Raw genomic sequence first — 15,080 nt, forward strand, 5'->3', positions numbered from 1 at the left:
CAGAAAGCACCCCTAAGGACTTTGGGCACCAAGAAGGCAGTGTGGGGAAAGGGCAAAATTAAGAGACCATTGAAAGCAGAAGGTATAGTGTGAAGGAATTATTTCAGTTTTTAGACTGGTATCATCAGTTTCCTGAGGAGCCTTTACTAAAATGCACTGTGAGAGTAACTAATTCAGGAGCAGTGTCTCTGGTTTTGAATGTTGGAAGAAGGGGGACTGCCTGACTCCACCTATAAATGTCAAGCTGAAACAGCTGATACGCTTTGTATTCATGCCATGTGGGGCCTGGGTTTATGACCACTGAATTATTCAACCACTGAATATGCCTTGCTACCCAAGTCATGGTAAATGATGCGATTAGGGGCACCCCTTTAATGTGGATGCGCCATTTAACCTTGTTGCCACAAATTGAGAGATAGTTCAAGAAACCTTATGAGATGTACTGGCTCAGCTTCCCCTCATGAGTCTTACAGATGCTAATACAAACATTAGGTTAATTAAGAGAATGATGAAGGGTGGGTTGGGGGGTCAGAGTCACAGGACTCCTCACAGGAAGGTGGACATTTTTTTATGGTTACTAAGAAATAAGGTGAATAAGAACATACTGGGCCGGGTGTGGTTGCTCACACCTGTAATCCCAGCACTTTGGGAGGCTGAGGCAGGTGGATCACGAGGTCAGGAGTTCAAGACCATCCTGGACAAGATGGTGAAACCCCATATCTACTAAAAATACAAAAATTAGCTGGGCGTGGTGGCAGGCACGTGAAATCCCAGCTACTTGGGATGCTGAGGCAGAGAACTGCTTGAACCCGGGAGGCAGAGGTTGCAGTGAGGCCACTGCACTCCAGCCTGGGCGACAGAGCGAGACTCCGCCTCAAAAAAAAAAAAAAAAAAAAAAAAAAGAACACATTGATGGGGTGAAACAGAGGAAAAACAAAGAGAAGAGTCATGGGACTTGTCCCAGTAGGGTGGAAATCTTTAGGTGGTTATTAAGAAATGAAATGAATAAAACAAAATAGCAAGAAAAAAATCCAAAAAATCCCATCAAAAAGTGGGCTAAGAACATGAATAGACAATTCTCAAAAGAAGGTATACAAATGGCCCACAAACATATGAAAAAGTGCTCAGCATCACTAATGATCAGGGAAATGCAAATCAAAACCACAATGCGATACCACCTTACTCCTGCAAGAATGGCCATAATCAAAACATCAAAAAATAATTGCTGGCTGTGGTGGTTCATGCCTGTAATGCCAGCACTTTGGGAGGCTGAGGTGGGCAGATCACTTGACGTCAAGAGTTCAAGATCAGCCTGGTCAACATGGTGAAATCCGATCTCTACCAAAAATACAAAAAGTAGCTGGGAGTGGTGGTGTGCACCAGTAGTCCCAGCTACTCAGGAGGCTGAAGCAGGAGAATCGCTTGAACCTGGTAGGCGGAGATTGAAGTGAGCCAAGATCACGCCACTGTACTCCAGCCTGGGTGACAGAGCGAGACTCTGCACCCTGCCGCCCCCTCACCCCCCCCAAAAAAACGATGTTGGGTGGATGTGAACAGGGAGTACTTCTGCATTGCTGGTGGGAATGTAAACTAGCACAACCACTATGGAAAACAGTGTGGGGATTCCTTACAGAACTAAAAGTAGAAATTACCATTTGATCCAGCAATCCCACTACTGGGTACCTACCCAGAGGAAAAGAAGTCTTATTCGAAAAAAATATTTGCACACACATGTTTATAGCAGCACCATTCACAACTGCAAAAATGTAGAACCAACCCAAATGCCCATCAATCAACAAGTGGATAAACTGTGGTATGTATATACGATGGAATACTACTCAGTCATAAAAAAATGAATTAATGGCATTCACAGCTACCTGGATGAGACAACACTATTATTCTAAGCGAAGTAACTCAGGGATGGAAAACCAAACATTGGATGTTCTCATTCATAGGTGGGAGTTAAGCTATGAGGATGCAAAGGCATAAGAATGACACAATGGACTCTGGGGACTCAGGGGAGTGAGGGATAAAAGACTACAAATTGGGTGCAGGGTATACTGCTGGAGTGATGAGTGCACCAAAATCTCACAAATCACCACTAAAGAACTTACTTATGTAACCAAATAGCACCTGTTCCCCAATAACCTAAGAAAATTAAAAAAAAAAAAAAAATGGGATGAATAAAATGGAAACTGAAATAAAATGAGGTTAAAACAAATGTTTTAATGCAACACTGTGAAAGGCTGGTTGGATCAAAGGGAAATCCTACTGGTCTCCGAAAATTAAGGGGTTCCAAAAATGTTTGCTACATTTACCCTAGTGTGGAGAAATTTAAAAAGTCAGAGGCAGAGATTACAATGAAGGATCTGATCTGAAATTGCCTGGGGCAATAGTCAGGCAGATTAATCAAGATAAAGACCGACAGACGGCAAGTAAGGGTGTCTTGGCCCAGTCCCCTGCTGGGGAACCACAGCCTTATGGACACAAGTGGGAAAATCGTCTGGGTGGTGGAGAGTAATTCCCAGGACTCCTTGATAAGGGAGCCTTAGGCACTGTGCTGCCAAAACCCTCTGGGCAAGCCCTGACTTGGGCTACAGTTAGATTGTGGGAACATAAAAATGTAAGGATTGCTAGGATGATCAAAGCTGGGATGTTTAAGTAGGCTTTATATAAGGAAGTTGTGTCTCTTTACCTAAATGATCTATAGGAACGGATATCATGTCTGTCCGGGGAACACTTCCCCCAGCTAGCACTGAACTGTGCTAACGAAACCTGTTGATAAAGGTCTAATGAAGGCTACGGTTAGGAAAGTAAGGGTTGATGGAATTAAGGTAAAAGTTTAGAGAGAGGTGGCATATTTGAACACAATTCATGAGAAACAGCATGTCTCTTTATCATGCAATTACATCTGAGTGGGAAATGCTCCCCCTACACAGTCCTCTAAAATAGAGGGCATGTAAATCCACCCTTTGAGCAACATTGATTGGACATGCTAAATGGGAGCTAGTAAGATTGCCCGAGCCCACAGGGCACAGAGTAGAAGCTGACTCCCGGTGGAGACACATCCTGGAGGCATAGCCCTGTGTGGAGCCTAGACTGAAGAACGTACAATGACCCTGACACCTGAAATAACCAAGCTGCCTGGGGGTGATGTCAGAGGAACACTGTAATGCGGATGGCGGTACCCAGAAGAGTTCTATCAGAAAATGGAAATGGTTTATAAGGGATCGGACTACCTACCTGAGGAATGCAAGGAGGAGACAACCTCTCCCCTAGGCCTGACTCTGGAACTGTGTGAGGCGCTGCTGGATTCTTCGGTGCCCGATAAACAGCTCTCTGATTAACTGACAAAGAGCCGCTGTGTTTATGATGCACTTCAAGGCAGTTTCAAGGTGAACAGGTAACAGCCCATTTGATCACCAATGGCCAATGATGCAATCAACCATGCCTATGTAATGCAGCTTCCATAAAAGCCCCCAGAGGACTGGGTTTGGAGAGCTTCTGAATAACTGAACACATGGAGGTTCCTAGAGGGTGGCGTACCTGGGGAGGCCATGCAAGCTCCACACTCCCGCCCGGGTACCTCGCCCTGTGTATCCCTTTATCTGTACCATTTGTAATATCCATTATAATGGATATGTCGGAATGAATCGGTGGACACCCAGCTGGTGTCCACTGCAGAATGAATTGCTTGCTTGATGTCCAAGGAAACTACTCCCTCGCCGGGGACATCTGGTGTCAGAAGCATGATGTGAAACTACAGTAGGAGAAACTGAGTTTTTAAATTCCTCTTTATTCTCAGACATACCCAGCGAAAACCTTTTAAAATCCAAAGGCAAAATATAGACTTTTTCCCAGAGATACGAAAGCTGAAAGAATTCTTCACCAGTAGAATAGAGAAAATATTAAAGGAAGGGCCTCAAACAGAATAAAATGATGCCAAATGGAAAACAGATCACAGATCTACGTGAAGGAATTAAGAGCATCAGAAATGGTAACTATGTGGGTAAATATGTAAATTCCTCCTCCACATTTAAATCTCTCTCTTTATTTTTACAGATACAGGACTTCACTATGTTGCCCAGGCTGGTCTTGAACTCCTGGCTTCAAGCTATCCTCCTACCTCGGCCTCCCAAAGTACTGGGATTATAAGTGTGTGCCACTGCACCCGGCCATAATTTACTAATTTTTAAAATTGATTATCTTTTAAAGAGATTTGGCCTGGTGCAGTGGGGCTCATGCATGTAATCCCAGCACTTTGAGAGGCAGAGGCAGGAGATTTACTTGAGACCACGAGTTCAAGAGCAGTGTGGGCAACAGTGAGACCTGGTCTTTACAAAAATAAAAAAATTAGCCAAGTCTGGTGGTGCACACCTGTAGTCCCACCTACTTGGAGGTTAAAGTGAGAGGATCACTTGAGCCCAGGAAATTGAGGCTGTGGTGAGCTATGACTGCGCTAAAGAGTGAATGGGGGCTGAGGTGGAAGGACTGCTTGAGCTCAGAAGTTTGAGTCCAGCCTGGGTGACACAGTGAGACCCTGTCTCAAAAAAAAAAAGAGAGAGAGAAAGAAAGAGACAAAACAAAAAGAACAAGAGAGAGAGAGATCTGCCCTGCCCGATACCCAGGTTTTTATTGTGTAATTACAGGAATTAGAGAAATAGGCTGGGCACGGTGGCTCACGCCTGTAATGCCAGCACTTTGGGAGGCCGAGGTGGGCGGATCACCTGAGGTCAGGAGTTCAAGACCAGCCTGGCCAACCTGGTGAAACCCTGTCTCTACTAAAAATACAAAAATTAGCAAGATATGATGGTGGGCACCTGTAATCCCAGCTACTTGAGAGGCTGAGGCAGGAGAATCGCTTGAACCCGGGAGGTGGAGGTTGCAGTGAGCCAAGATCACGCCACTGCACTCTAGCCTGGGCGACACAGTGAGACTCTGTCTCAGAAAAAAAAAAAAAAAAAAGAATTAGTGAAATATGTACAGGCATATCGATAGGTAAATAGACCAAAAGAATAGAATAAAAAACTGAGACAGCTCCACGCATACATAAAGATGTCATATATTGCAAATGGGACACTGCAGATACTGCAAAGAATGGACTATTTAATACACTGTGTATCGGAAAAATAAAATTGGATCCCTCAAACTACATACAAAACTCAACTCCAGACCTACTGAGGTAAGCAAGAGACTGCACGGGAGGGCAGCACAAATGACACGTGCTGTCTGTCAACAAAAGGCCACAGTAAAACAATGGAAAGGTAAGCTACCTCAGCATTATTATCCAGAATAGGTAAAGAATTAGGAGGAGCCAGTAAGAAAAGAACATATAACCCAAGAGAAAATTAGATAAAAGACAGGAATAGGGGATTCCTAGAAGAGACTACTAAATGGTTGAAAATATTAAAATACGAAGTCAGGGAAATATAAATTAAAATGAAATAGCCTTCTCACACTTACGAGGTTGGCAAAAATGACAAAGTCTAAAAATACCAAGTGCTGAAAATACAAGAAACAGATACTATGCTTGAAGCCAGAGGTTGACGCGGAGGCCCCTTGGGAGAAGAGTTTTATCAGTATTTAGCGAAAACCACCAACTCCTCAATACGCACCATAAACTCTTGCACATATGCACAAGGATGTGCACGCAAGAATTTGTAGAGCAGCATTAGCACCAGGCTATAGTCATCAACACAGGCCAATCACGCAAACACAGCACTGAGTAGAAAACAAACCAAAAAACCCCAGAATGTACACAGTATCTTTTTATAAAATTTTAAAAACATTGAAAACATTACTAAATAGGATTAGGTTAATAAATACGTAGTAAAAGTAGACATACACAACACAGGCAAAGTATGAGAAATGAAGGGAAATGTAGTGGAAAAAACAATGCATTTGCAGAGAGAAACAAGACTCTTCAAACGTATTGTCTCGCTCTGTCGCCAGGCTGGAGTGCAGTGGCGCAATCTCGGCTCACTGCAAGCTCCGCCTCCCGGGTTCACACTATTCTCCTGCCTCAGCCTCCCAAATAGCGGGGACTACAGGTGCTCACCACCATGCCCAGCTAATTTTTTTGTATTTTTAGTAGAGACGGGGTTTCACCATGTTAGCCAGGATGGTCTCGATCTCCTGACCTTATGATCCACTTGCCTCAGCTTCCCAAAAGTGATGGGATTACAGGCGTGAGCCGCTGCGCCCAGCCTTCAAATGTATTGTTAATGTCATTTCATGGGTGCTATTCTTTCTATCATTTGTCTCTGAAATATTTTATAGTAAATTAAAAAAATTAAAAACAAGCATCAATTAGTGAGGCAGAAGAATGGGCATGAGACAGTATAGCTATTTTGGAGGATTATCTGGCAGTATTAATATTTTAAACATGCACGGCTTTTTTTTTTTTTTTTTTTTTTTTTTTTTTTTTTTTTTGATAGAGTCTCGCTCTGTCTCCCAGGCTAGAGGGCAGTAGCACAATCTCGGCTCACTGCAACTTCCACCTCCTGGGTTCAACTGATTCTCCTGCCTCAGTCTCCCATGTAGCTGGGGTTACAGGTATGCACCACCACACCCAGCTAATTTTGTATTTTTAGTAGAGATGGGGTTTCACTATGTTGGCCAGGCTGGTCTCGAACGCCTGACCTCAGATGATCTGCCCACCTCGGCCTCCCAAAGTGCTGGGATTACAGGAGCGTGCCACCATGCCTGGCCAAAACATGCATGACTTTTTGACTCTACAAGTGTACTTCTGGGAACCAATTTATCTTAGAGAAATATTAAAAAACACGCACAGAAAGGCATGTATAAGGATGTTTATTATAGCACTATAATCAACAGGGGTAAGTTAAAAATCTAAATGACTATTGTTCATTAATAAGGGAATGGTTAAATAAATCATTTTATTTATATACCCATATTATAAAACATTATGTACCTGCAGTATTCTATGGCCAAGGTACATCTTTCCTTTAACAAGTAAGGAAAAAAACCAAGTCAGAACTGTAGATAAGGCACGGTTTCCAATGTAAAGCAAAAACAACCACTGTTGAAAATACATAGAAAAAGGCCTGGAAGGAAGTCCATAAGTGAGGAGAAGGGGAAGGGCTGAAGACGCTAATACATCCTATATACTTCTATTAGAATGTGTGTGGGAATACATAATCTGTGTAATTCATGTGTAAAATTGGGGAAAATAGAATAAAAACAGAGGAAATACATGTTAAAAACAAACAAAGAAGTCTAGGGAAACTGGAGGAACCAGTCAGCCCATGAGAAGTTCTGAGATGGCTGGGCTTCTGGGAGACAAGGCGTGGGAAGCCTCCATGAGCACCGACAAAGAATAACATTTAGTGAAAGAACAAATGAGCGGATGAGAGGAAAGAGGGGAGCATTGGGAGCCCCCAGATTCTAGGATTATTGTCCATTTCTATAACATCAGTTCTTACCCAAAGGTAAGTAACTCACAAGTTTTCTTTTTCTTTTGAGACAGGGTCTTGTTCTGTTGCTCAGGCTGGAGTGCAGTGGTACAGTTACGGTTCACTGTAGCTTCAACCTCACAAGCTCAAGCAATCCTTTCACCTCGACCCCCCAAGTAGCTGGGACTACAGGTGCACGCCACCACGCCTGGCTAATTTTTGTATTTTTGGAGAGACAGGGTTTTGCCACATTGCCCAGGCTGGTCTCAAACTCCTGGACTCAGGTGATCTTCCCACCTAGGCCTCCTACAGTGCTGGGACGAAGAGCCTGGCTATAACTCATAAACTTTCAAAAGGAAACAAAAATGTATCCAGTGCCTACTGTGTACTTCCATGTTGATTATTTTAATGAAAGGAAAGTGGATCCTCTAATAAACCTTTAATTTGTTAAGATAAAAACATTTCTATGTATTAAAAAAAAAAAATCGATGTAAACAGTGACATCAATTCTCAGCTACACTGACTGTTCAGACATATGCTTTTTAAACATAATGTAGTGGTAACAGATTTCAGAACAGGCTCTTCATCTAATGGTATAGGTGGTAGTTAGTTTTTGTTTTTGTTTTTTTTTTGAGACAGAGTCTCACTCTGTCGCCCAGCCTGGAGTGCAGTGGCATGATCTTGGCTCACTGCAACCTCCGTCTCTGGGGTTCAAGTGATTCTCCTGCCTCAGCCTCCCGAATAGCTAGGATTACAGGTGTTGGCCACCACGCCAGATTAACTTTTGTATTTTTAGTGGAGACGGGGTTTCACCATGTTGGCCAGGCTGGTCTCAGGTGATCCTGACCTCAGGTGATCCACCTGCCTTGGCCTCCTAAAGTGCTGGGATTATAGGCGTGAGCTACCGCCCCCAGCCCTTCCAGGCTATATCACTAAAGAAAAAAACAACTGTGGCAAATCTGATGTAGACCCCATTTCATATGATCCCTGACAAACTAAATAGAGGATTAAACAACTTGTGAGGCGACAGAGTCATCCAAAGACACCCAGCCCGAGGCAGATAATGGAAGAACCTCTCTTACTCTAATTGTTCTTCCCAAAAACTTCTAGTGAAGCATCCTTGAACCACTTCTGGGGAACAGAACATTAAAAATGCAATCTCCACACAAAAAAGCAATACTTTTGCCCCTTTGTCACAACAGAGTTTTACTGACAAGCCTATTTTTGGGAAACCTCCTAGTGTTTAAAGGACAGAATGGAATCCTTGGAGAGTGAGTAAAGTTACACTGATAAGACATGCGTTGGCTCTAAGAAGAGAATTCAATTTTCTTAAAAACAACCAAGAATGCAAGCTTATCTCCAAGGTCTACCAGCAAGCACCACTATGAGTGAGCTGTTTTTTCTAAGGTTGAGGAAGTGGAGAAATGGTCTGGGAGGGAGGTGCAGAGAGGAGCCAGTGGGCAGAACAACCAACTCTGGTAGGTATTGCTTGACCTACCTATTTAATTTATAAATTAGGGGTTAAAGACCCCTTGGTACGGGCAAGACAAGATATAAGTCTTCTCTTTCAAAATCTCCCCGGCAAAACAACACAACCATGAAAGTAGAAAAAGCACACACGGTTCTTTAAAAGGAGTCAAATTCCTCCGCTCCCATTCTGAATGACTCCCTGTTACAGTAATGTGGGCAAACATTTTGATAGAGATTATGGATCTGAAGCCTCTTGCTTACCCACTGTAAGTTCAGAATAAGGTCTTAGTTAGTTAGCCTTTTCCTACTTCATAACGAGACACTATCTCTGAGGTTCAGAAGAAACATCAAACAGAAAGGCCTACGGCAGTGATTGCTAATGAATACATATGAAGTCATGCTCATTTCTCAAATGAACATAAAAAGATCTTGAAGAAATACTAGACAAATTGCTATGAAAAATGTGGGCTGGAATAGTGATCCAAAAACTCTAAAAATATACAAACTTGATAATACTGAATTCAATGAAAATTATACTAAGAAAAATGTTCTTTACCTAAATTAATTTTGGAAAAAAAAATGGCAGTGTGTTGCTGCAGGCAAGGGATGACAATATTAACTTTTACTAGTGATAGAGTCAATAACAAACTATGACGTCTATCAAGAACCCTGGCTCAGCAGCTCAATGATTACAGGAAGAACAACAATTTATTTGAACAGGAATTTAGCTCGTGCAGAACAAGGATTTCTCAGGAGGCAATTGTGGCAGGTGTAGCTAGGGGACCACTCTGACAGTTTGTCTCCTTTTCATCAGTGTTATTTTCTAACCCACTTACCTCTTTACTACATCTATCCTATATACCTTCCTACAATTCTAGGTAATGGATGCTGTTGCAATAGATGTTTGTTAATTGGGAGACTAAAGAGAGAACGGGCCAGGCGCAGTGGCTGATGCCACCACTTTGGGAGGCTGAGGCTGTCGGATCACCTGAGGTCAGGAGTTCGAGACCAGTCTGGCCAACATGGTGAAACTCCATTTCTACTAAAAATACAAAAAAAAAAAAAAAAAAAAAAAATTAGATGGGGATGCTGGTGCACTTCTGTAATCCCAGCTACTTGGGAGGCCGAGATGGGAGAATCGCTTGAACCTGGGGTGCAGAGGGTGCAGTGAGCCAAGATGGGGCCACTCTACTCCAGCCTGGGCAACACAGCAAGACTTCATCTCAAAAAAAAAAAAAAAAAAAAAAGAGAGAGAGAGAATGAAGGATCTCAAAGCTTACACTAGCTGAATCTGACAAGTCAGGGAACATTTTTTCCCTAGATTATTTCCAGATGTAGGCAAAGGGGGTGCGGAGGAGAAACACTCTCTTCATCTCTGAAGCCATACCTACGTCAGATCCTCCCACTGCCTCTCCTTCTGCTGGTTCGAAGCCTGGAAACCTCACCTGTGGGCAAAGTGAGTTCATAAACCCGAAATGCATTGCTTTTCTTGATGAATGACCCTAGATGAACTTCCAAGAACTCTGCATGAGATCTTACCTGCGAATTCATCTAGGGATTCTTATAACCAACTTTTTGCAATTAATCATTACAAATGCAAAGTAAGTACCCGGTTATTTAAAAAGCAACAAATACTTAATTGTGTGAGAAACAAACCTCCATAATCTCTATAGTTAAGGTTTATGAATCTGAGACCATTATTTATAAATTAAAATTACTTAATCCCCCAAAAAGCCCTCAATACTTTTCTTAAACATAGTTAATGAATCTTATAATGACTCTGGTACTTTTTAAACCAGTGGACTGACATTAATTTTTTTTTAAAACAAAATCTATTTCTATTTGTATTCGCACATTGCATTGCTCACTAAAATATGTGCGCGAGTGCGTGTAGGCAGTCATTTCATAAAAAGCAAGGAGGAAAGGAGACAGGACTATTTGAATCACATTCCAATTTAGGAGAATGCTCTTTATGACAATGTTCTCAGAATGGTTTATAAAGGTGAATAAAATAAGAAACTACAAGAACAGATACATTAAAATGAGTGTTATTTCCATTGTATAATTCTCCTTGTCAGTTTGCAAAATAGAACTTATTATTTTTTTTTTTTTTAACTGGGAGACTGGAGGAATGGCAAGAAACCTTGGCTGAGTTCCCTGGGTCTTGGTTTCTTCATCTGTACAAAGTGTAGAGAGGACTAGAAAATTCATTGGCATACCACTTTCTAGGGCTTGAAGGCCTATGAGCATCTCGGAAGTTTCACATCCTAATCAATTACTTCTTTCATTTATTTACTCTGACCATCTTTGGGTAAGACCCACCGGAACCTGGCAAAAGCTAAATTCACTAGAAACTTACGAGATTACAGGTAAGAACATAAAGTAAGGACAATATATTTCAAAAACCATCATAGAATTCTAAGCAAAAATGGAAGAATACCAAAAGCCTCTTGATCTGTGACTTAGTTTGTAGCTACACACACGCTCTTTGCCTAGCTCCTTCAATGCTTAACCCTGAGGTGTGGCAACGGCAAGCCTCAGCCAGTGTATCATTTCAGAGTTCTGTCCTTGGGTTTCCAAGGGTTGGTTCTAGAATTGTCTGCAGTTGTAAAAGGGATGAGAGAATTTCTTTCTGTCTCCACCCTATTACCACACTGTTTATGACCAAATGGCACCCCTGTCAAAGCTTTTGGGACACCTTGCCCCAGGGCCAGTGCAAAAGAATGTTCACTTTATTAAGAACAGTGCCCTGTCTTGAGGGAAAACAGGATGTTTAGAAAGTTTTGTACTTAATCTTCGACTCTCTCTTTAGCCAACTATGACTCGTTACAGGGAAAATTGTACAGCAGGGTCAATAAATAAAACCATAGACTTCTATGACGAATTGTCAAGTGCTGCTGTGGACAAGGCAATATCTGATGGGCCAAAAGGTGGGAAAAGATCTAGAAAGGTCCATGGCTTTCCCTGGAGCTCTCAAAGATAACAGACGCTTTTGTAGGTCAGAGTCTCCAAAGAGGGTTGGAATCAATCTGCTAAATGCATCAAAACAGAGCCAAGTGGGAAAGTCCAGTCCTGACCTCCCTGGCACAGGCATCCACTGGCATTTTATCACTTTGCTTGCAGCCAACAAAATCAATCAGCAAGACTATCACAATGAAGCACACAGGATATGGAGAGAAACACATACTACAACATGTGTTCTTCAACAGACAAGAAAGCCATCCAAATCAAAAGGAGTTGATTTCAGCTTCAAGCAAGTTGCTATGTATGCACTTCTTATTCTGATTATATTGGCACTCAGGACCATTTTCTTGCATTTGATATTTTGTCCCTCTTATAATTCTTATTATCATAACCAAAAACACTTTAAAACAAATGTGCACGTCCTTGGTTCTTAAACTAACTTTGATACATTGTCATCAACTGGGTAATAAAAAAAAAATCCTGATCCCTCAGTTCCACCCCTGAGATATAGAATTAGTTACATGGATTTGGCCTGGGTAGTTGGATTTTAAAAAGCTATCCAGTAGAATCTAATGTCCAGAATAGCTTTAGAACTACTGCTCTGAGCTGAACCCTGGCTGGCAATTAGGCTCAGAGGTATGGGAACTCTGCCTTAACCTGCCAAATACAAGTACCATTACAGTGTGGCTAACAGTCATCCAAAGTATTCTATTCTGGTATCAAATTAATTTTAAAGGCAGAGGGGCAAGGGATGAGAAGGAACAATGATGCTTTTGTGGGGGTAAGACAAGTCTTCAACGCTACAAAACTCCCTAGCATATTATTGAAACCAGTTTTGCTGGTTTTTTATTATATGACAAAGGGAGGCACTGACCCAGTGGCAAGATTCTGGATGTAAGGTGTACCAGTCCAAAGCACTAGCAGTCCTAGTGAGATATCTCTGTGACTCCTGGAAAAAACTCAGAGAAGTTTCCTACTCTAAGAATACCACCTTTAAAGAACAGATATTGTCACTTCCTGCTACGACTCTACATTTTTACATGTCAAGAATATAAGGACCAGACCCATCTGTCCACAAGACAGTGCTATAGGGTTGTCAACTGCCATTATGAAATTAGATATTACCTCTAGGCCATGGGTCTCAATCTTGAGCATGCTCAGAATCACCCCAGAGGCTTGTTAAATTCAGATTGTGGGCTTGTCCACACAGGGTCTCTGATTCTATAGGTCCACGATGGCAGTTTGCATTTCTGACAGTTCTCAGCTGATGCTAAGACTGCTGATCTGAGGAAGACCACCCTTTGAGAACTCCTGTTCTTAGGGCTCATAAAAGGCGTGGTCCTTGAGTAACAAGAAATGTTCCTTCAGGCTTTGTGATAAAGAGACAAATACTTTGAGTGAAAGGAGACAGTGTATTAAGATAAATCTTGAGAATGGTGCCAAGAGTCAAAATGTTAACATTCCCCTAGGGAGAAACAAGCAGGTGGGTTGTTAACCTCATTCATTCACTCTTGAGTAAATATTATCCTTGGAGGACAAAGTGGAAGAGCTGTCTTGAGTTAAAAAGAGAACTGAAACATTCTTTCCAAAAAATGGTGACCCATGGTTTCTTGTTTTACAAGGGAATTCTGGACATTTTTCATTCACAAAATATTTATAATGGTGGCACTTCAGTGGGAGGAAAGGTGGGCATTTTGACTAACTGGTTAGGGAAACTGGGTAGCCATCTACAAAAAATAAAGTTGAGTCAGGCATGATTGCTCCTGTCTATAATCTCAGCACTTTGGGAGGCTGAGGTAGGATCACCTGAGCCCAGGAGTTTGAGACCAGCCTGGGCAACATAGCAAGACCTCATCTCCACAAATAATAAAATTTGCCAGGCATGGTGGTGTGCACCTGTGGTCCCAGCTACTCAGGAGGCTGAGGCAAGAGAATCGCCTGAGCATGGGAGGTCAAGGCTGCAGTGAGCCGTCACTGCACCACTGCACTCTAGTCTGGGCAACAGAGTGAGAGCCTATTTCCAAAAACAGAAAGAAAGAAAAAAACTTGAATCCATACTTAACAGAATATCAGGATAAACCTCAAATGAAGCAAATATGTAAATATAAAAAAAAGTAATAGCATAGAAATTCTGCAAGAAAATATGGGTCAATTCTTGTACATGTATGTGTGGAAGGGATTGGTGGAAAATGCTTTCTTTCTGTTACTTGAAATCCAGAAGCCATAAAAGAAAGAATGGAAAATTAACTTCTATATAAGACCAAAAAACCCCACAAATACTAAAAGAAATGATAAACCAAGAAAAATTTGAAGATCATATCACAGACTTAGAGCTAATCTCCCTGTTATAAAAAGAGCCCTTACAAATCAACAAGAAAAAGAGCAAGAATCCAACAGAAGAGTAAATCACGTACAGATATTAAGTAAGTACAGTTTGCAAAAAGAAAAAAAAAAAGGAAATGAGAAAAACAAATGGCTTCTTTTTTTTTTTTTAGATGGAGTCTCCCTCTGTCACCGGGCTGGAGTGCAGTGGTGCGATCTCGGCTCACTGCAACCTCTGCCTCCTGGATTCAAGCAATTCCCTGCCTCAGCCTCGCAAGCAGCTGGGGCTACAGGGGTGCGCCACCACTCCCAGCTAATGTTTTTGTATTTTTAGTAGAGACGGGGTTTCACCATGTTGGTCAGGATGGTCTGGATCTCCTGACCTCGTGATCCACCCTCCTTGGCCTCCCATAGTGTTGGGATTACAGGCACTGTAATCATCCCCATGATCCACCGTGCCCAGCCAACAAACGGCCTTTAAACATCTTGAAAAGATGTCCAGCCTCTTCCTTCTTTAAAAAGGTATGCAACTCTAAACCATATCGATATAGTATATTTTACAAATGAGATTGGCAAAAATCCGAAAGTTTGATAACTCACTCTATTGGTGCAGCCCTCATTACGTTAGCAGGAGTGCAGAAATCAAACAGTACTTAGGGTGCTTGTTTCAGCAGCACATATATGAAGATTGGAAAAATACAGAGAAAATTAGCATGGCCTCTGTGCAAGGATGACAGGCAAATCTGTGAAGCATTCCATTTAAAAAAACAAAAATAGTCCACTGAAAGGGCAAGCAACACGAATTATAAAATCTTCAAGCAATGGATAAATTCCTGGACACATACAACCTCCCAAGAATGAACCAGAAAGAAACAGAATCCCGGAACAGACCAATAACGAACTCCGAAA

General features: G+C 41.9%; 1 protein-coding gene and 1 non-coding gene across 4 annotated transcripts in view; one reads left to right on the forward strand and one right to left on the reverse strand.

The window, feature by feature from the left end:
* E2F3 (E2F transcription factor 3) overlaps positions 1 to 15,080 on the reverse strand; it is a 90,259-nt gene that overhangs the window by 25,977 nt on the left and 49,202 nt on the right. The window lies entirely within an intron of this gene.
* On the forward strand, positions 14,830 to 14,936 carry LOC111541161. Its single transcript, XR_002731205.1, has one exon. It is a non-coding gene; the product is annotated as a U6 spliceosomal RNA (small nuclear RNA).

Source organism: Piliocolobus tephrosceles, chromosome 5, assembly GCF_002776525.5.
Source record: "Piliocolobus tephrosceles isolate RC106 chromosome 5, ASM277652v3, whole genome shotgun sequence".
Taxonomy (NCBI): domain Eukaryota; kingdom Metazoa; phylum Chordata; class Mammalia; order Primates; family Cercopithecidae; genus Piliocolobus; species Piliocolobus tephrosceles.